Here is an 18,508-nt window from a genome sequence, read left to right on the forward strand (position 1 = left end):
GGGGACCATATATTAAATGGATTTTTAGAACAGGGAGATGGAAAAAGAGCTTGCTCTGTCCACTCCACGCATTGACCTGGTATTGCAGTACTCTCAGGACCGGTGCACCCCTTCTTTAATGCAGTTTCTAAAATCAGAAAGAATTGAATTCAATGTTTTTTGTTCATTTTGCTTGTTTGTCGGATTTTGGGATGGACTCTTTGGCTCTGCTTTTCTTCTCCTCATTGGATTTTTCATGTTCAAAGTTGCAGAAGCCAGATTACAAGCTCATTTTGGTTCAACTTCAGCAACTGTGCATTGCATTGCCATGTAATGTGATGCAATGCTATCTTTCTAGCTCTCCCTTTCTACTTCCTTTTGGATAAACAGACATATTAGGCAAGCATTTTGGAGCTTTCACCTAAATAACTACAGGTGGTGAGATAAGCTGCACAATATAATTGACCTTTCAGTATATTGTTGCACACACACCATCTATTTAGCAAATGCCCTTGTTATCAACAGCAGCCTTTTAAACTCACCCGAGCTAACAGGTATGTGCGCTGGTTACACTGCTGCGCTTAAAATTTCTTTTTTGGTTTGCTACAATGCCTTTTCTGAAACGTTGTCTCCTTCTGCTGGAACACTGACTTCTTTCATTTAATGCCTGCAGACTATAAAAGAGAACCCAACCCAAAAAGTTTGGTTGATTAGTCTGTGGCATTCTGTTAAACTGTTGCTTATGGCGGTCTCTGTGAGCTTCTCAGCGACATTCAGCCAGCCAGGTATCCTGCCTGCAGTAGATGGAATGTGGCAATGGAACGCTGGCTGCGCGTGTCATAATAGGCTCTGAGCCTTTATATACCTGTGCACAGCAGCAGCCACCTTCAGTCTGCTGCTGGACAGCCAGCAGCAGCAGCAGCAGCAGGAGAGGTATGTAATCAGGAGCCCTCCTGCTAAGGGTAGACAGCTGCTCGTTCCACCCCACCCCCCGCCTTAATTGGTTCTCCTCCCTTCCAACGGTGTTGAGGCGGGTGGGAACAGCAGGGGGTGAAGGTGCTGTGTTTAAAGAGGTGGAGTTATGCAGATCTAAAACGCGTGGATTGCAGCAGCAGCAAGCCGAAAAGTGCAGGCATGTAAGGGATCTAGAGGTTGACAACATGTCTTCTTAACGGGAGTCCAGGAGCTCATCTCCACAAATGGACTTTTTAGGATCCTTGGGTGGCTCCGTAGTTTGAAACCAATTCTGGTTATCGCTTCTCGGCCTTTTGGCTAAGATCAAGTGTAGTATCTGTTCTTATCAGTTTAATATCTGATACGTCCCCTATCTGGGGACCATATATTAAATGGATTTTTAGAACAGGGAGATGGAAAAAGAGCTTGCTCTGTCCACTCCACGCATTGACCTGGTATTGCAGTATCTCCAGGACCGGTGCACCCCTTCTTTAATGCAGTTTCTAAAATCAGAAAGAATTGAATTCAATGTTTTTTGTTCATTTTGCTTGTTTGTCGGATTTTGGGATGGACTCTTTGGCTCTGCTTTTCTTCTCCTCATTGGATTTTTCATGTTCAAAGTTGCAGAAGCCAGATTACAAGCTCATTTTGGTTCAACTTCAGCAACTGTGCATTGCATTGCCATGTAATGTGATGCAATGCTATCTTTCTAGCTCTCCCTTTCTACTTCCTTTTGGATAAACAGACATATTAGGCAAGCATTTTGGAGCTTTCACCTAAATAACTACAGGTGGTGAGATAAGCTGCACAATATAATTGACCTTTCAGTATATTGTTGCACACACACCATCTATTTAGCAAATGCCCTTGTTATCAACAGCAGCCTTTTAAACTCACCCGAGCTAACAGGTATGTGCGCTGGTTACACTGCTGCGCTTAAAATTTCTTTTTTGGTTTGCTACAATGCCTTTTCTGAAACGTTGTCTCCTTCTGCTGGAACACTGACTTCTTTCATTTAATGCCTGCAGACTATAAAAGAGAACCCAACCCAAAAAGTTTGGTTGATTAGTCTGTGGCATTCTGTTAAACTGTTGCTTATGGCGGTCTCTGTGAGCTTCTCAGCGACATTCAGCCAGCCAGGTATCCTGCCTGCAGTAGATGGAATGTGGCAATGGAACGCTGGCTGCGCGTGTCATAATAGGCTCTGAGCCTTTATATACCTGTGCACAGCAGCAGCCACCTTCAGTCTGCTGCTGGACAGCCAGCAGCAGCAGCAGCAGCAGGAGAGGTATGTAATCAGGAGCCCTCCTGCTAAGGGTAGACAGCTGCTCGTTCCACCCCACCCCCCGCCTTAATTGGTTCTCCTCCCTTCCAACGGTGTTGAGGCGGGTGGGAACAGCAGGGGGTGAAGGTGCTGTGTTTAAAGAGGTGGAGTTATGCAGATCTAAAACGCGTGGATTGCAGCAGCAGCAAGCCGAAAAGTGCAGGCATGTAAGGGATCTAGAGGTTGACAACATGTCTTCTTAACGGGAGTCCAGGAGCTCATCTCCACAAATGGACTTTTTAGGATCCTTGGGTGGCTCCGTAGTTTGAAACCAATTCTGGTTATCGCTTCTCGGCCTTTTGGCTAAGATCAAGTGTAGTATCTGTTCTTATCAGTTTAATATCTGATACGTCCCCTATCTGGGGACCATATATTAAATGGATTTTTAGAACAGGGAGATGGAAAAAGAGCTTGCTCTGTCCACTCCACGCATTGACCTGGTATTGCAGTATCTCCAGGACCGGTGCACCCCTTCTTTAATGCAGTTTCTAAAATCAGAAAGAATTGAATTCAATGTTTTTTGTTCATTTTGCTTGTTTGTCGGATTTTGGGATGGACTCTTTGGCTCTGCTTTTCTTCTCCTCATTGGATTTTTCATGTTCAAAGTTGCAGAAGCCAGATTACAAGCTCATTTTGGTTCAACTTCAGCAACTGTGCATTGCATTGCCATGTAATGTGATGCAATGCTATCTTTCTAGCTCTCCCTTTCTACTTCCTTTTGGATAAACAGACATATTAGGCAAGCATTTTGGAGCTTTCACCTAAATAACTACAGGTGGTGAGATAAGCTGCACAATATAATTGACCTTTCAGTATATTGTTGCACACACACCATCTATTTAGCAAATGCCCTTGTTATCAACAGCAGCCTTTTAAACTCACCCGAGCTAACAGGTATGTGCGCTGGTTACACTGCTGCGCTTAAAATTTCTTTTTTGGTTTGCTACAATGCCTTTTCTGAAACGTTGTCTCCTTCTGCTGGAACACTGACTTCTTTCATTTAATGCCTGCAGACTATAAAAGAGAACCCAACCCAAAAAGTTTGGTTGATTAGTCTGTGGCATTCTGTTAAACTGTTGCTTATGGCGGTCTCTGTGAGCTTCTCAGCGACATTCAGCCAGCCAGGTATCCTGCCTGCAGTAGATGGAATGTGGCAATGGAACGCTGGCTGCGCGTGTCATAATAGGCTCTGAGCCTTTATATACCTGTGCACAGCAGCAGCCACCTTCAGTCTGCTGCTGGACAGCCAGCAGCAGCAGCAGCAGCAGGAGAGGTATGTAATCAGGAGCCCTCCTGCTAAGGGTAGACAGCTGCTCGTTCCACCCCACCCCCCGCCTTAATTGGTTCTCCTCCCTTCCAACGGTGTTGAGGCGGGTGGGAACAGCAGGGGGTGAAGGTGCTGTGTTTAAAGAGGTGGAGTTATGCAGATCTAAAACGCGTGGATTGCAGCAGCAGCAAGCCGAAAAGTGCAGGCATGTAAGGGATCTAGAGGTTGACAACATGTCTTCTTAACGGGAGTCCAGGAGCTCATCTCCACAAATGGACTTTTTAGGATCCTTGGGTGGCTCCGTAGTTTGAAACCAATTCTGGTTATCGCTTCTCGGCCTTTTGGCTAAGATCAAGTGTAGTATCTGTTCTTATCAGTTTAATATCTGATACGTCCCCTATCTGGGGACCATATATTAAATGGATTTTTAGAACAGGGAGATGGAAAAAGAGCTTGCTCTGTCCACTCCACGCATTGACCTGGTATTGCAGTATCTCCAGGACCGGTGCACCCCTTCTTTAATGCAGTTTCTAAAATCAGAAAGAATTGAATTCAATGTTTTTTGTTCATTTTGCTTGTTTGTCGGATTTTGGGATGGACTCTTTGGCTCTGCTTTTCTTCTCCTCATTGGATTTTTCATGTTCAAAGTTGCAGAAGCCAGATTACAAGCTCATTTTGGTTCAACTTCAGCAACTGTGCATTGCATTGCCATGTAATGTGATGCAATGCTATCTTTCTAGCTCTCCCTTTCTACTTCCTTTTGGATAAACAGACATATTAGGCAAGCATTTTGGAGCTTTCACCTAAATAACTACAGGTGGTGAGATAAGCTGCACAATATAATTGACCTTTCAGTATATTGTTGCACACACACCATCTATTTAGCAAATGCCCTTGTTATCAACAGCAGCCTTTTAAACTCACCCGAGCTAACAGGTATGTGCGCTGGTTACACTGCTGCGCTTAAAATTTCTTTTTTGGTTTGCTACAATGCCTTTTCTGAAACGTTGTCTCCTTCTGCTGGAACACTGACTTCTTTCATTTAATGCCTGCAGACTATAAAAGAGAACCCAACCCAAAAAGTTTGGTTGATTAGTCTGTGGCATTCTGTTAAACTGTTGCTTATGGCGGTCTCTGTGAGCTTCTCAGCGACATTCAGCCAGCCAGGTATCCTGCCTGCAGTAGATGGAATGTGGCAATGGAACGCTGGCTGCGCGTGTCATAATAGGCTCTGAGCCTTTATATACCTGTGCACAGCAGCAGCCACCTTCAGTCTGCTGCTGGACAGCCAGCAGCAGCAGCAGCAGCAGGAGAGGTATGTAATCAGGAGCCCTCCTGCTAAGGGTAGACAGCTGCTCGTTCCACCCCACCCCCCGCCTTAATTGGTTCTCCTCCCTTCCAACGGTGTTGAGGCGGGTGGGAACAGCAGGGGGTGAAGGTGCTGTGTTTAAAGAGGTGGAGTTATGCAGATCTAAAACGCGTGGATTGCAGCAGCAGCAAGCCGAAAAGTGCAGGCATGTAAGGGATCTAGAGGTTGACAACATGTCTTCTTAACGGGAGTCCAGGAGCTCATCTCCACAAATGGACTTTTTAGGATCCTTGGGTGGCTCCGTAGTTTGAAACCAATTCTGGTTATCGCTTCTCGGCCTTTTGGCTAAGATCAAGTGTAGTATCTGTTCTTATCAGTTTAATATCTGATACGTCCCCTATCTGGGGACCATATATTAAATGGATTTTTAGAACAGGGAGATGGAAAAAGAGCTTGCTCTGTCCACTCCACGCATTGACCTGGTATTGCAGTATCTCCAGGACCGGTGCACCCCTTCTTTAATGCAGTTTCTAAAATCAGAAAGAATTGAATTCAATGTTTTTTGTTCATTTTGCTTGTTTGTCGGATTTTGGGATGGACTCTTTGGCTCTGCTTTTCTTCTCCTCATTGGATTTTTCATGTTCAAAGTTGCAGAAGCCAGATTACAAGCTCATTTTGGTTCAACTTCAGCAACTGTGCATTGCATTGCCATGTAATGTGATGCAATGCTATCTTTCTAGCTCTCCCTTTCTACTTCCTTTTGGATAAACAGACATATTAGGCAAGCATTTTGGAGCTTTCACCTAAATAACTACAGGTGGTGAGATAAGCTGCACAATATAATTGACCTTTCAGTATATTGTTGCACACACACCATCTATTTAGCAAATGCCCTTGTTATCAACAGCAGCCTTTTAAACTCACCCGAGCTAACAGGTATGTGCGCTGGTTACACTGCTGCGCTTAAAATTTCTTTTTTGGTTTGCTACAATGCCTTTTCTGAAACGTTGTCTCCTTCTGCTGGAACACTGACTTCTTTCATTTAATGCCTGCAGACTATAAAAGAGAACCCAACCCAAAAAGTTTGGTTGATTAGTCTGTGGCATTCTGTTAAACTGTTGCTTATGGCGGTCTCTGTGAGCTTCTCAGCGACATTCAGCCAGCCAGGTATCCTGCCTGCAGTAGATGGAATGTGGCAATGGAACGCTGGCTGCGCGTGTCATAATAGGCTCTGAGCCTTTATATACCTGTGCACAGCAGCAGCCACCTTCAGTCTGCTGCTGGACAGCCAGCAGCAGCAGCAGCAGCAGGAGAGGTATGTAATCAGGAGCCCTCCTGCTAAGGGTAGACAGCTGCTCGTTCCACCCCACCCCCCGCCTTAATTGGTTCTCCTCCCTTCCAACGGTGTTGAGGCGGGTGGGAACAGCAGGGGGTGAAGGTGCTGTGTTTAAAGAGGTGGAGTTATGCAGATCTAAAACGCGTGGATTGCAGCAGCAGCAAGCCGAAAAGTGCAGGCATGTAAGGGATCTAGAGGTTGACAACATGTCTTCTTAACGGGAGTCCAGGAGCTCATCTCCACAAATGGACTTTTTAGGATCCTTGGGTGGCTCCGTAGTTTGAAACCAATTCTGGTTATCGCTTCTCGGCCTTTTGGCTAAGATCAAGTGTAGTATCTGTTCTTATCAGTTTAATATCTGATACGTCCCCTATCTGGGGACCATATATTAAATGGATTTTTAGAACAGGGAGATGGAAAAAGAGCTTGCTCTGTCCACTCCACGCATTGACCTGGTATTGCAGTATCTCCAGGACCGGTGCACCCCTTCTTTAATGCAGTTTCTAAAATCAGAAAGAATTGAATTCAATGTTTTTTGTTCATTTTGCTTGTTTGTCGGATTTTGGGATGGACTCTTTGGCTCTGCTTTTCTTCTCCTCATTGGATTTTTCATGTTCAAAGTTGCAGAAGCCAGATTACAAGCTCATTTTGGTTCAACTTCAGCAACTGTGCATTGCATTGCCATGTAATGTGATGCAATGCTATCTTTCTAGCTCTCCCTTTCTACTTCCTTTTGGATAAACAGACATATTAGGCAAGCATTTTGGAGCTTTCACCTAAATAACTACAGGTGGTGAGATAAGCTGCACAATATAATTGACCTTTCAGTATATTGTTGCACACACACCATCTATTTAGCAAATGCCCTTGTTATCAACAGCAGCCTTTTAAACTCACCCGAGCTAACAGGTATGTGCGCTGGTTACACTGCTGCGCTTAAAATTTCTTTTTTGGTTTGCTACAATGCCTTTTCTGAAACGTTGTCTCCTTCTGCTGGAACACTGACTTCTTTCATTTAATGCCTGCAGACTATAAAAGAGAACCCAACCCAAAAAGTTTGGTTGATTAGTCTGTGGCATTCTGTTAAACTGTTGCTTATGGCGGTCTCTGTGAGCTTCTCAGCGACATTCAGCCAGCCAGGTATCCTGCCTGCAGTAGATGGAATGTGGCAATGGAACGCTGGCTGCGCGTGTCATAATAGGCTCTGAGCCTTTATATACCTGTGCACAGCAGCAGCCACCTTCAGTCTGCTGCTGGACAGCCAGCAGCAGCAGCAGCAGCAGGAGAGGTATGTAATCAGGAGCCCTCCTGCTAAGGGTAGACAGCTGCTCGTTCCACCCCACCCCCCGCCTTAATTGGTTCTCCTCCCTTCCAACGGTGTTGAGGCGGGTGGGAACAGCAGGGGGTGAAGGTGCTGTGTTTAAAGAGGTGGAGTTATGCAGATCTAAAACGCGTGGATTGCAGCAGCAGCAAGCCGAAAAGTGCAGGCATGTAAGGGATCTAGAGGTTGACAACATGTCTTCTTAACGGGAGTCCAGGAGCTCATCTCCACAAATGGACTTTTTAGGATCCTTGGGTGGCTCCGTAGTTTGAAACCAATTCTGGTTATCGCTTCTCGGCCTTTTGGCTAAGATCAAGTGTAGTATCTGTTCTTATCAGTTTAATATCTGATACGTCCCCTATCTGGGGACCATATATTAAATGGATTTTTAGAACAGGGAGATGGAAAAAGAGCTTGCTCTGTCCACTCCACGCATTGACCTGGTATTGCAGTATCTCCAGGACCGGTGCACCCCTTCTTTAATGCAGTTTCTAAAATCAGAAAGAATTGAATTCAATGTTTTTTGTTCATTTTGCTTGTTTGTCGGATTTTGGGATGGACTCTTTGGCTCTGCTTTTCTTCTCCTCATTGGATTTTTCATGTTCAAAGTTGCAGAAGCCAGATTACAAGCTCATTTTGGTTCAACTTCAGCAACTGTGCATTGCATTGCCATGTAATGTGATGCAATGCTATCTTTCTAGCTCTCCCTTTCTACTTCCTTTTGGATAAACAGACATATTAGGCAAGCATTTTGGAGCTTTCACCTAAATAACTACAGGTGGTGAGATAAGCTGCACAATATAATTGACCTTTCAGTATATTGTTGCACACACACCATCTATTTAGCAAATGCCCTTGTTATCAACAGCAGCCTTTTAAACTCACCCGAGCTAACAGGTATGTGCGCTGGTTACACTGCTGCGCTTAAAATTTCTTTTTTGGTTTGCTACAATGCCTTTTCTGAAACGTTGTCTCCTTCTGCTGGAACACTGACTTCTTTCATTTAATGCCTGCAGACTATAAAAGAGAACCCAACCCAAAAAGTTTGGTTGATTAGTCTGTGGCATTCTGTTAAACTGTTGCTTATGGCGGTCTCTGTGAGCTTCTCAGCGACATTCAGCCAGCCAGGTATCCTGCCTGCAGTAGATGGAATGTGGCAATGGAACGCTGGCTGCGCGTGTCATAATAGGCTCTGAGCCTTTATATACCTGTGCACAGCAGCAGCCACCTTCAGTCTGCTGCTGGACAGCCAGCAGCAGCAGCAGCAGCAGGAGAGGTATGTAATCAGGAGCCCTCCTGCTAAGGGTAGACAGCTGCTCGTTCCACCCCACCCCCCGCCTTAATTGGTTCTCCTCCCTTCCAACGGTGTTGAGGCGGGTGGGAACAGCAGGGGGTGAAGGTGCTGTGTTTAAAGAGGTGGAGTTATGCAGATCTAAAACGCGTGGATTGCAGCAGCAGCAAGCCGAAAAGTGCAGGCATGTAAGGGATCTAGAGGTTGACAACATGTCTTCTTAACGGGAGTCCAGGAGCTCATCTCCACAAATGGACTTTTTAGGATCCTTGGGTGGCTCCGTAGTTTGAAACCAATTCTGGTTATCGCTTCTCGGCCTTTTGGCTAAGATCAAGTGTAGTATCTGTTCTTATCAGTTTAATATCTGATACGTCCCCTATCTGGGGACCATATATTAAATGGATTTTTAGAACAGGGAGATGGAAAAAGAGCTTGCTCTGTCCACTCCACGCATTGACCTGGTATTGCAGTATCTCCAGGACCGGTGCACCCCTTCTTTAATGCAGTTTCTAAAATCAGAAAGAATTGAATTCAATGTTTTTTGTTCATTTTGCTTGTTTGTCGGATTTTGGGATGGACTCTTTGGCTCTGCTTTTCTTCTCCTCATTGGATTTTTCATGTTCAAAGTTGCAGAAGCCAGATTACAAGCTCATTTTGGTTCAACTTCAGCAACTGTGCATTGCATTGCCATGTAATGTGATGCAATGCTATCTTTCTAGCTCTCCCTTTCTACTTCCTTTTGGATAAACAGACATATTAGGCAAGCATTTTGGAGCTTTCACCTAAATAACTACAGGTGGTGAGATAAGCTGCACAATATAATTGACCTTTCAGTATATTGTTGCACACACACCATCTATTTAGCAAATGCCCTTGTTATCAACAGCAGCCTTTTAAACTCACCCGAGCTAACAGGTATGTGCGCTGGTTACACTGCTGCGCTTAAAATTTCTTTTTTGGTTTGCTACAATGCCTTTTCTGAAACGTTGTCTCCTTCTGCTGGAACACTGACTTCTTTCATTTAATGCCTGCAGACTATAAAAGAGAACCCAACCCAAAAAGTTTGGTTGATTAGTCTGTGGCATTCTGTTAAACTGTTGCTTATGGCGGTCTCTGTGAGCTTCTCAGCGACATTCAGCCAGCCAGGTATCCTGCCTGCAGTAGATGGAATGTGGCAATGGAACGCTGGCTGCGCGTGTCATAATAGGCTCTGAGCCTTTATATACCTGTGCACAGCAGCAGCCACCTTCAGTCTGCTGCTGGACAGCCAGCAGCAGCAGCAGCAGCAGGAGAGGTATGTAATCAGGAGCCCTCCTGCTAAGGGTAGACAGCTGCTCGTTCCACCCCACCCCCCGCCTTAATTGGTTCTCCTCCCTTCCAACGGTGTTGAGGCGGGTGGGAACAGCAGGGGGTGAAGGTGCTGTGTTTAAAGAGGTGGAGTTATGCAGATCTAAAACGCGTGGATTGCAGCAGCAGCAAGCCGAAAAGTGCAGGCATGTAAGGGATCTAGAGGTTGACAACATGTCTTCTTAACGGGAGTCCAGGAGCTCATCTCCACAAATGGACTTTTTAGGATCCTTGGGTGGCTCCGTAGTTTGAAACCAATTCTGGTTATCGCTTCTCGGCCTTTTGGCTAAGATCAAGTGTAGTATCTGTTCTTATCAGTTTAATATCTGATACGTCCCTATCTGGGGACCATATATTAAATGGATTTTTAGAACAGGGAGATGGAAAAAGAGCTTGCTCTGTCCACTCCACGCATTGACCTGGTATTGCAGTATCTCCAGGACCGGTGCACCCCTTCTTTAATGCAGTTTCTAAAATCAGAAAGAATTGAATTCAATGTTTTTTGTTCATTTTGCTTGTTTGTCGGATTTTGGGATGGACTCTTTGGCTCTGCTTTTCTTCTCCTCATTGGATTTTTCATGTTCAAAGTTGCAGAAGCCAGATTACAAGCTCATTTTGGTTCAACTTCAGCAACTGTGCATTGCATTGCCATGTAATGTGATGCAATGCTATCTTTCTAGCTCTCCCTTTCTACTTCCTTTTGGATAAACAGACATATTAGGCAAGCATTTTGGAGCTTTCACCTAAATAACTACAGGTGGTGAGATAAGCTGCACAATATAATTGACCTTTCAGTATATTGTTGCACACACACCATCTATTTAGCAAATGCCCTTGTTATCAACAGCAGCCTTTTAAACTCACCCGAGCTAACAGGTATGTGCGCTGGTTACACTGCTGCGCTTAAAATTTCTTTTTTGGTTTGCTACAATGCCTTTTCTGAAACGTTGTCTCCTTCTGCTGGAACACTGACTTCTTTCATTTAATGCCTGCAGACTATAAAAGAGAACCCAACCCAAAAAGTTTGGTTGATTAGTCTGTGGCATTCTGTTAAACTGTTGCTTATGGCGGTCTCTGTGAGCTTCTCAGCGACATTCAGCCAGCCAGGTATCCTGCCTGCAGTAGATGGAATGTGGCAATGGAACGCTGGCTGCGCGTGTCATAATAGGCTCTGAGCCTTTATATACCTGTGCACAGCAGCAGCCACCTTCAGTCTGCTGCTGGACAGCCAGCAGCAGCAGCAGCAGCAGGAGAGGTATGTAATCAGGAGCCCTCCTGCTAAGGGTAGACAGCTGCTCGTTCCACCCCACCCCCCGCCTTAATTGGTTCTCCTCCCTTCCAACGGTGTTGAGGCGGGTGGGAACAGCAGGGGGTGAAGGTGCTGTGTTTAAAGAGGTGGAGTTATGCAGATCTAAAACGCGTGGATTGCAGCAGCAGCAAGCCGAAAAGTGCAGGCATGTAAGGGATCTAGAGGTTGACAACATGTCTTCTTAACGGGAGTCCAGGAGCTCATCTCCACAAATGGACTTTTTAGGATCCTTGGGTGGCTCCGTAGTTTGAAACCAATTCTGGTTATCGCTTCTCGGCCTTTTGGCTAAGATCAAGTGTAGTATCTGTTCTTATCAGTTTAATATCTGATACGTCCCCTATCTGGGGACCATATATTAAATGGATTTTTAGAACAGGGAGATGGAAAAAGAGCTTGCTCTGTCCACTCCACGCATTGACCTGGTATTGCAGTATCTCCAGGACCGGTGCACCCCTTCTTTAATGCAGTTTCTAAAATCAGAAAGAATTGAATTCAATGTTTTTTGTTCATTTTGCTTGTTTGTCGGATTTTGGGATGGACTCTTTGGCTCTGCTTTTCTTCTCCTCATTGGATTTTTCATGTTCAAAGTTGCAGAAGCCAGATTACAAGCTCATTTTGGTTCAACTTCAGCAACTGTGCATTGCATTGCCATGTAATGTGATGCAATGCTATCTTTCTAGCTCTCCCTTTCTACTTCCTTTTGGATAAACAGACATATTAGGCAAGCATTTTGGAGCTTTCACCTAAATAACTACAGGTGGTGAGATAAGCTGCACAATATAATTGACCTTTCAGTATATTGTTGCACACACACCATCTATTTAGCAAATGCCCTTGTTATCAACAGCAGCCTTTTAAACTCACCCGAGCTAACAGGTATGTGCGCTGGTTACACTGCTGCGCTTAAAATTTCTTTTTTGGTTTGCTACAATGCCTTTTCTGAAACGTTGTCTCCTTCTGCTGGAACACTGACTTCTTTCATTTAATGCCTGCAGACTATAAAAGAGAACCCAACCCAAAAAGTTTGGTTGATTAGTCTGTGGCATTCTGTTAAACTGTTGCTTATGGCGGTCTCTGTGAGCTTCTCAGCGACATTCAGCCAGCCAGGTATCCTGCCTGCAGTAGATGGAATGTGGCAATGGAACGCTGGCTGCGCGTGTCATAATAGGCTCTGAGCCTTTATATACCTGTGCACAGCAGCAGCCACCTTCAGTCTGCTGCTGGACAGCCAGCAGCAGCAGCAGCAGCAGGAGAGGTATGTAATCAGGAGCCCTCCTGCTAAGGGTAGACAGCTGCTCGTTCCACCCCACCCCCCGCCTTAATTGGTTCTCCTCCCTTCCAACGGTGTTGAGGCGGGTGGGAACAGCAGGGGGTGAAGGTGCTGTGTTTAAAGAGGTGGAGTTATGCAGATCTAAAACGCGTGGATTGCAGCAGCAGCAAGCCGAAAAGTGCAGGCATGTAAGGGATCTAGAGGTTGACAACATGTCTTCTTAACGGGAGTCCAGGAGCTCATCTCCACAAATGGACTTTTTAGGATCCTTGGGTGGCTCCGTAGTTTGAAACCAATTCTGGTTATCGCTTCTCGGCCTTTTGGCTAAGATCAAGTGTAGTATCTGTTCTTATCAGTTTAATATCTGATACGTCCCCTATCTGGGGACCATATATTAAATGGATTTTTAGAACAGGGAGATGGAAAAAGAGCTTGCTCTGTCCACTCCACGCATTGACCTGGTATTGCAGTATCTCCAGGACCGGTGCACCCCTTCTTTAATGCAGTTTCTAAAATCAGAAAGAATTGAATTCAATGTTTTTTGTTCATTTTGCTTGTTTGTCGGATTTTGGGATGGACTCTTTGGCTCTGCTTTTCTTCTCCTCATTGGATTTTTCATGTTCAAAGTTGCAGAAGCCAGATTACAAGCTCATTTTGGTTCAACTTCAGCAACTGTGCATTGCATTGCCATGTAATGTGATGCAATGCTATCTTTCTAGCTCTCCCTTTCTACTTCCTTTTGGATAAACAGACATATTAGGCAAGCATTTTGGAGCTTTCACCTAAATAACTACAGGTGGTGAGATAAGCTGCACAATATAATTGACCTTTCAGTATATTGTTGCACACACACCATCTATTTAGCAAATGCCCTTGTTATCAACAGCAGCCTTTTAAACTCACCCGAGCTAACAGGTATGTGCGCTGGTTACACTGCTGCGCTTAAAATTTCTTTTTTGGTTTGCTACAATGCCTTTTCTGAAACGTTGTCTCCTTCTGCTGGAACACTGACTTCTTTCATTTAATGCCTGCAGACTATAAAAGAGAACCCAACCCAAAAAGTTTGGTTGATTAGTCTGTGGCATTCTGTTAAACTGTTGCTTATGGCGGTCTCTGTGAGCTTCTCAGCGACATTCAGCCAGCCAGGTATCCTGCCTGCAGTAGATGGAATGTGGCAATGGAACGCTGGCTGCGCGTGTCATAATAGGCTCTGAGCCTTTATATACCTGTGCACAGCAGCAGCCACCTTCAGTCTGCTGCTGGACAGCCAGCAGCAGCAGCAGCAGCAGGAGAGGTATGTAATCAGGAGCCCTCCTGCTAAGGGTAGACAGCTGCTCGTTCCACCCCACCCCCCGCCTTAATTGGTTCTCCTCCCTTCCAACGGTGTTGAGGCGGGTGGGAACAGCAGGGGGTGAAGGTGCTGTGTTTAAAGAGGTGGAGTTATGCAGATCTAAAACGCGTGGATTGCAGCAGCAGCAAGCCGAAAAGTGCAGGCATGTAAGGGATCTAGAGGTTGACAACATGTCTTCTTAACGGGAGTCCAGGAGCTCATCTCCACAAATGGACTTTTTAGGATCCTTGGGTGGCTCCGTAGTTTGAAACCAATTCTGGTTATCGCTTCTCGGCCTTTTGGCTAAGATCAAGTGTAGTATCTGTTCTTATCAGTTTAATATCTGATACGTCCCCTATCTGGGGACCATATATTAAATGGATTTTTAGAACAGGGAGATGGAAAAAGAGCTTGCTCTGTCCACTCCACGCATTGACCTGGTATTGCAGTATCTCCAGGACCGGTGCACCCCTTCTTTAATGCAGTTTCTAAAATCAGAAAGAATTGAATTCAATGTTTTTTGTTCATTTTGCTTGTTTGTCGGATTTTGGGATGGACTCTTTGGCTCTGCTTTTCTTCTCCTCATTGGATTTTTCATGTTCAAAGTTGCAGAAGCCAGATTACAAGCTCATTTTGGTTCAACTTCAGCAACTGTGCATTGCATTGCCATGTAATGTGATGCAATGCTATCTTTCTAGCTCTCCCTTTCTACTTCCTTTTGGATAAACAGACATATTAGGCAAGCATTTTGGAGCTTTCACCTAAATAACTACAGGTGGTGAGATAAGCTGCACAATATAATTGACCTTTCAGTATATTGTTGCACACACACCATCTATTTAGCAAATGCCCTTGTTATCAACAGCAGCCTTTTAAACTCACCCGAGCTAACAGGTATGTGCGCTGGTTACACTGCTGCGCTTAAAATTTCTTTTTTGGTTTGCTACAATGCCTTTTCTGAAACGTTGTCTCCTTCTGCTGGAACACTGACTTCTTTCATTTAATGCCTGCAGACTATAAAAGAGAACCCAACCCAAAAAGTTTGGTTGATTAGTCTGTGGCATTCTGTTAAACTGTTGCTTATGGCGGTCTCTGTGAGCTTCTCAGCGACATTCAGCCAGCCAGGTATCCTGCCTGCAGTAGATGGAATGTGGCAATGGAACGCTGGCTGCGCGTGTCATAATAGGCTCTGAGCCTTTATATACCTGTGCACAGCAGCAGCCACCTTCAGTCTGCTGCTGGACAGCCAGCAGCAGCAGCAGCAGCAGGAGAGGTATGTAATCAGGAGCCCTCCTGCTAAGGGTAGACAGCTGCTCGTTCCACCCCACCCCCCGCCTTAATTGGTTCTCCTCCCTTCCAACGGTGTTGAGGCGGGTGGGAACAGCAGGGGGTGAAGGTGCTGTGTTTAAAGAGGTGGAGTTATGCAGATCTAAAACGCGTGGATTGCAGCAGCAGCAAGCCGAAAAGTGCAGGCATGTAAGGGATCTAGAGGTTGACAACATGTCTTCTTAACGGGAGTCCAGGAGCTCATCTCCACAAATGGACTTTTTAGGATCCTTGGGTGGCTCCGTAGTTTGAAACCAATTCTGGTTATCGCTTCTCGGCCTTTTGGCTAAGATCAAGTGTAGTATCTGTTCTTATCAGTTTAATATCTGATACGTCCCCTATCTGGGGACCATATATTAAATGGATTTTTAGAACAGGGAGATGGAAAAAGAGCTTGCTCTGTCCACTCCACGCAGTGAGCCTGGTATTGCAGTATCTCCAGGACCGGTGCACCCCTTCTTTAATGCAGTTTCTAAAATCAGAAAGAATTGAATTCAATGTTTTTTGTTCATTTTGCTTGTTTGTCGGATTTTGGGATGGACTCTTGGCTCTGCTTTTCTTCTCCTCATTGGATTTTTCATGTTCAAAGTTGCAGAAGCCAGATTACAAGCTCCTTTTTGGTTCAACTTCAGCAACTGTGCATTTGCATTGCCATGTAATGTGATGCAATGCTATCTTTCTAGCTCTCCCTTTCTACTTCCTTTTGGATTAAACAGACATATTAGGCAAGCATTTTGGAGCTTTCACCTAAATAACTACAGGTGGTGAGATTAAGCTGGCACAATATAATTGACCTTTCAGTATATTGTTGCAACAACACCATCTATTTAGCAAATGCCCTTGTTATCAAACAGCAGCCTTTTAAACTCACCCGAGCTAACAGGTATGTGGCGCTGGTTACACTGCTGCGCTTAAAATTTCTTTTTTGGTTTGCTACAATGCCTTTTCTGAAACGTTGTCTCCTTCTGCTGGAACACTGACTTCTTTCATTTAATGCCTGCAGACTATAAAAGAGAACCCAACCCAAAAAGTTTGGTTGATTAGTCTGTGGCATTCTGTTAAACTGTTGCTTATGGCGGTCTCTGTGAGATTCTCAGCGACATTCAGCCAGCCAGGTATCCTGCCTGCAGTAGATGGAATGTGGCAATGGAAACGCTGGCTGGCGTGTCATAATAGGCTCTGAGCCTTTATATACCTGTGCACAGCAGCAGCCACCTTCAGTCTGCTGCTGGACAGCCAGCAGCAGCAGCAGCAGCAGGAGAGGTATGTAATCAGGAGCCCTCCTGCTAAGGGTAGACAGCTGCTCGTTCCCCCACCCCCCCGCCTTAATTGGTTCTCCTCCCTTCCAACGGTGTTGAGGCGGGTGGGAACAGCAGGGGGTGAAGGTGCTGTGCTAAAGAGGTGGAGTTATGCAGATCTAAAACGCGTGGATTGCAGCAGCAGCAAGCCGAAAAGTGGCAGGCATGTAAGGGATCTAGAGGTTGACAACATGTCTTCTTAACGGGAGTCCAGGAGCTCATCTCCACAAATGGACTTTTTAGGATCCTTGGGTGGCTCCGTAGTTTGAAACCAATTCTGGTTATCGCTTCTCGGCCTTTTGGCTAAGATCAAGTGTAGTATCTGTTCTTATCAGTTTAATAACTGATACGTCCCCTATCTGGGGACCATATATTAAATGGATTTTTAGAACAGGGAGATGGAAAAAGAGCTTGCTCTGTCCCACTCCACGCATTGACCTGGTATTGCAGTATTCTCCAGGACCGGTGCACCCCTTCTTTAATGCAGTTTCTAAAATCAGAAAGAATGAATTCAATGTTTTTTGTTCATTTTGCTTGTTTGTCGGATATTGGGATGGACTCTTTTGGCTCCTGCTTTTCTTCTCCTCATTGGATTTTTCATGTTCAAAGTTGCAGAAGCCAGATTACAAGCTCATTCTTGGTTCAACTTCAGCAACTGTGCATTGCATTGCCATGTAATGTGATGCAATGCTATCTTTCTAGCTCTCCCTTTCTACTTTCCTTTTGGATAAACAGACATATTAGGCAAGCATTTTGGAGCTTTCACCTAAATAAATACAGGTGGTGAGATAAGCTGCACAATATAATTGACCCTTTCAGTATATTGTTGCACACACACCATCTATTTAGCAAATGCCCTTGTTATCAACAGCAGCCTTTTAAACTCACCCGAGCTAACAGGTATTGCGCTGGTTACACTGCTGCGCTTTAAAATTTCTTTTTTTGGTTTGCTACAATGCTTTTCTGAAACGTTTGTCTCCTTCTGCTGGAACACTGACTTCTTTCATTTAATGCCTGCAGACTATAAAAGAGAACCCAACCCAAAAAGTTTGGTTGATTAGTCTGTGCATTCTGTTAAACTGTTGCTTATGGCGGTCTCTGTGAGCTTCTCAGCGACATTCAGCCAGCCAGGTATCCTGCCTGCAGTAGATGGAATGTGGCAATGGAACGCTGGTTGCGCGTGTCATAATAGGCTCTGAGCCTTTATATACCTGTGCACAGCAGCAGCCACCTTCAGTCTGCTGCTGGACAGCCAGCAGCAGCAGCAGCAGCAGGAGAGGTATGTAATCAGGAGCCTCCTGCTAAGGGTAGACAGCTGCTCGTTCCACCCCCACCCCCCGCCTTAATTGGTTCTCCTCCCTTCCAACGGTGTTGAGGCGGGTGGGACACAGCAGGGGAGTGAAGGTGCTGTGTTTAAAGAGGTGGAGTTATGCAGATCTAAAACGCGTGGATTGCAGCAGCAGCAAGCCGAAAAGTGCAGGCATGTAAGGGATCTAGAGGTTGACAACATGTCTTCTTAAAGGGAGTCCAGGAGCTCATCTTCCACAAATGGACTTTTTAGGATCCTTGGGTGGCTCCGTAGTTTGAAACCAATTCTGGTTATCGCTTCTCGGCCTTTTGGCTAAGATCAAGTGTAGTATCTGTTCTTATCAGTTTAATATCTGATACGTCCCCTATCTGGGGGACCATATATTAAATGGATTTTTAGAACAGGGAGATGGAAAAAGAGCTTGCTCTGTCCGCTCCACGCATTGACCTGGGTATTGCAGTATCTCCAGGACCGGTGCACCCTTCTTTAATGCAGTTTCTAAAATCAGAAAGAATTGAATTCAATGTTTTTTTGTTCA

The 18,508-nt window shown here is 45.1% G+C and overlaps 14 non-coding genes and 1 pseudogene across 14 annotated transcripts; all 15 read left to right on the top strand.

Moving 5' to 3' along the window:
* On the top strand, positions 1-113 carry LOC141247018 (U2 spliceosomal RNA; annotated as a pseudogene; the record flags this gene model as incomplete).
* A 1,118-nt stretch (positions 114-1,231) lies between these two features.
* LOC141246977 (U2 spliceosomal RNA) lies at positions 1,232-1,422 on the top strand. Its single transcript, XR_012310494.1, has one exon. It is a non-coding gene; the product is annotated as a U2 spliceosomal RNA (small nuclear RNA).
* A 1,118-nt stretch (positions 1,423-2,540) lies between these two features.
* Positions 2,541-2,731, top strand: LOC141247026 (U2 spliceosomal RNA). Its single transcript, XR_012310539.1, has one exon. It is a non-coding gene; the product is annotated as a U2 spliceosomal RNA (small nuclear RNA).
* Positions 2,732-3,849: 1,118 nt separating this feature from the next.
* LOC141247037 (U2 spliceosomal RNA) lies at positions 3,850-4,040 on the top strand. Its single transcript, XR_012310550.1, has one exon. It is a non-coding gene; the product is annotated as a U2 spliceosomal RNA (small nuclear RNA).
* A 1,118-nt stretch (positions 4,041-5,158) lies between these two features.
* LOC141247049 (U2 spliceosomal RNA) lies at positions 5,159-5,349 on the top strand. The gene has a single exon (XR_012310561.1). It is a non-coding gene; the product is annotated as a U2 spliceosomal RNA (small nuclear RNA).
* A 1,118-nt stretch (positions 5,350-6,467) lies between these two features.
* On the top strand, positions 6,468-6,658 carry LOC141247061 (U2 spliceosomal RNA). Its single transcript, XR_012310572.1, has one exon. It is a non-coding gene; the product is annotated as a U2 spliceosomal RNA (small nuclear RNA).
* Positions 6,659-7,776: 1,118 nt separating this feature from the next.
* LOC141246983 (U2 spliceosomal RNA) lies at positions 7,777-7,967 on the top strand. The gene has a single exon (XR_012310500.1). It is a non-coding gene; the product is annotated as a U2 spliceosomal RNA (small nuclear RNA).
* Positions 7,968-9,085: 1,118 nt separating this feature from the next.
* LOC141246995 (U2 spliceosomal RNA) lies at positions 9,086-9,276 on the top strand. The gene has a single exon (XR_012310511.1). It is a non-coding gene; the product is annotated as a U2 spliceosomal RNA (small nuclear RNA).
* A 1,118-nt stretch (positions 9,277-10,394) lies between these two features.
* LOC141247015 (U2 spliceosomal RNA) lies at positions 10,395-10,584 on the top strand. The gene has a single exon (XR_012310529.1). It is a non-coding gene; the product is annotated as a U2 spliceosomal RNA (small nuclear RNA).
* Positions 10,585-11,702: 1,118 nt separating this feature from the next.
* LOC141247007 (U2 spliceosomal RNA) lies at positions 11,703-11,893 on the top strand. The gene has a single exon (XR_012310522.1). It is a non-coding gene; the product is annotated as a U2 spliceosomal RNA (small nuclear RNA).
* A 1,118-nt stretch (positions 11,894-13,011) lies between these two features.
* Positions 13,012-13,202, top strand: LOC141247019 (U2 spliceosomal RNA). Its single transcript, XR_012310532.1, has one exon. It is a non-coding gene; the product is annotated as a U2 spliceosomal RNA (small nuclear RNA).
* A 1,118-nt stretch (positions 13,203-14,320) lies between these two features.
* LOC141247020 (U2 spliceosomal RNA) lies at positions 14,321-14,511 on the top strand. The gene has a single exon (XR_012310533.1). It is a non-coding gene; the product is annotated as a U2 spliceosomal RNA (small nuclear RNA).
* A 1,118-nt stretch (positions 14,512-15,629) lies between these two features.
* On the top strand, positions 15,630-15,821 carry LOC141247016 (U2 spliceosomal RNA). Its single transcript, XR_012310530.1, has one exon. It is a non-coding gene; the product is annotated as a U2 spliceosomal RNA (small nuclear RNA).
* Positions 15,822-16,944: 1,123 nt separating this feature from the next.
* LOC141247014 (U2 spliceosomal RNA) lies at positions 16,945-17,137 on the top strand. Its single transcript, XR_012310528.1, has one exon. It is a non-coding gene; the product is annotated as a U2 spliceosomal RNA (small nuclear RNA).
* A 1,125-nt stretch (positions 17,138-18,262) lies between these two features.
* On the top strand, positions 18,263-18,455 carry LOC141247017 (U2 spliceosomal RNA). Its single transcript, XR_012310531.1, has one exon. It is a non-coding gene; the product is annotated as a U2 spliceosomal RNA (small nuclear RNA).
* Positions 18,456-18,508: the final 53 nt, after the last annotated feature.

Source organism: Phyllobates terribilis, unplaced genomic scaffold (assembly GCF_046119375.1).
Source record: "Phyllobates terribilis strain yellow unplaced genomic scaffold, ASM4611937v1 Scaffold_2723__1_contigs__length_110913, whole genome shotgun sequence".
NCBI lineage: Eukaryota > Metazoa > Chordata > Amphibia > Anura > Dendrobatidae > Phyllobates > Phyllobates terribilis.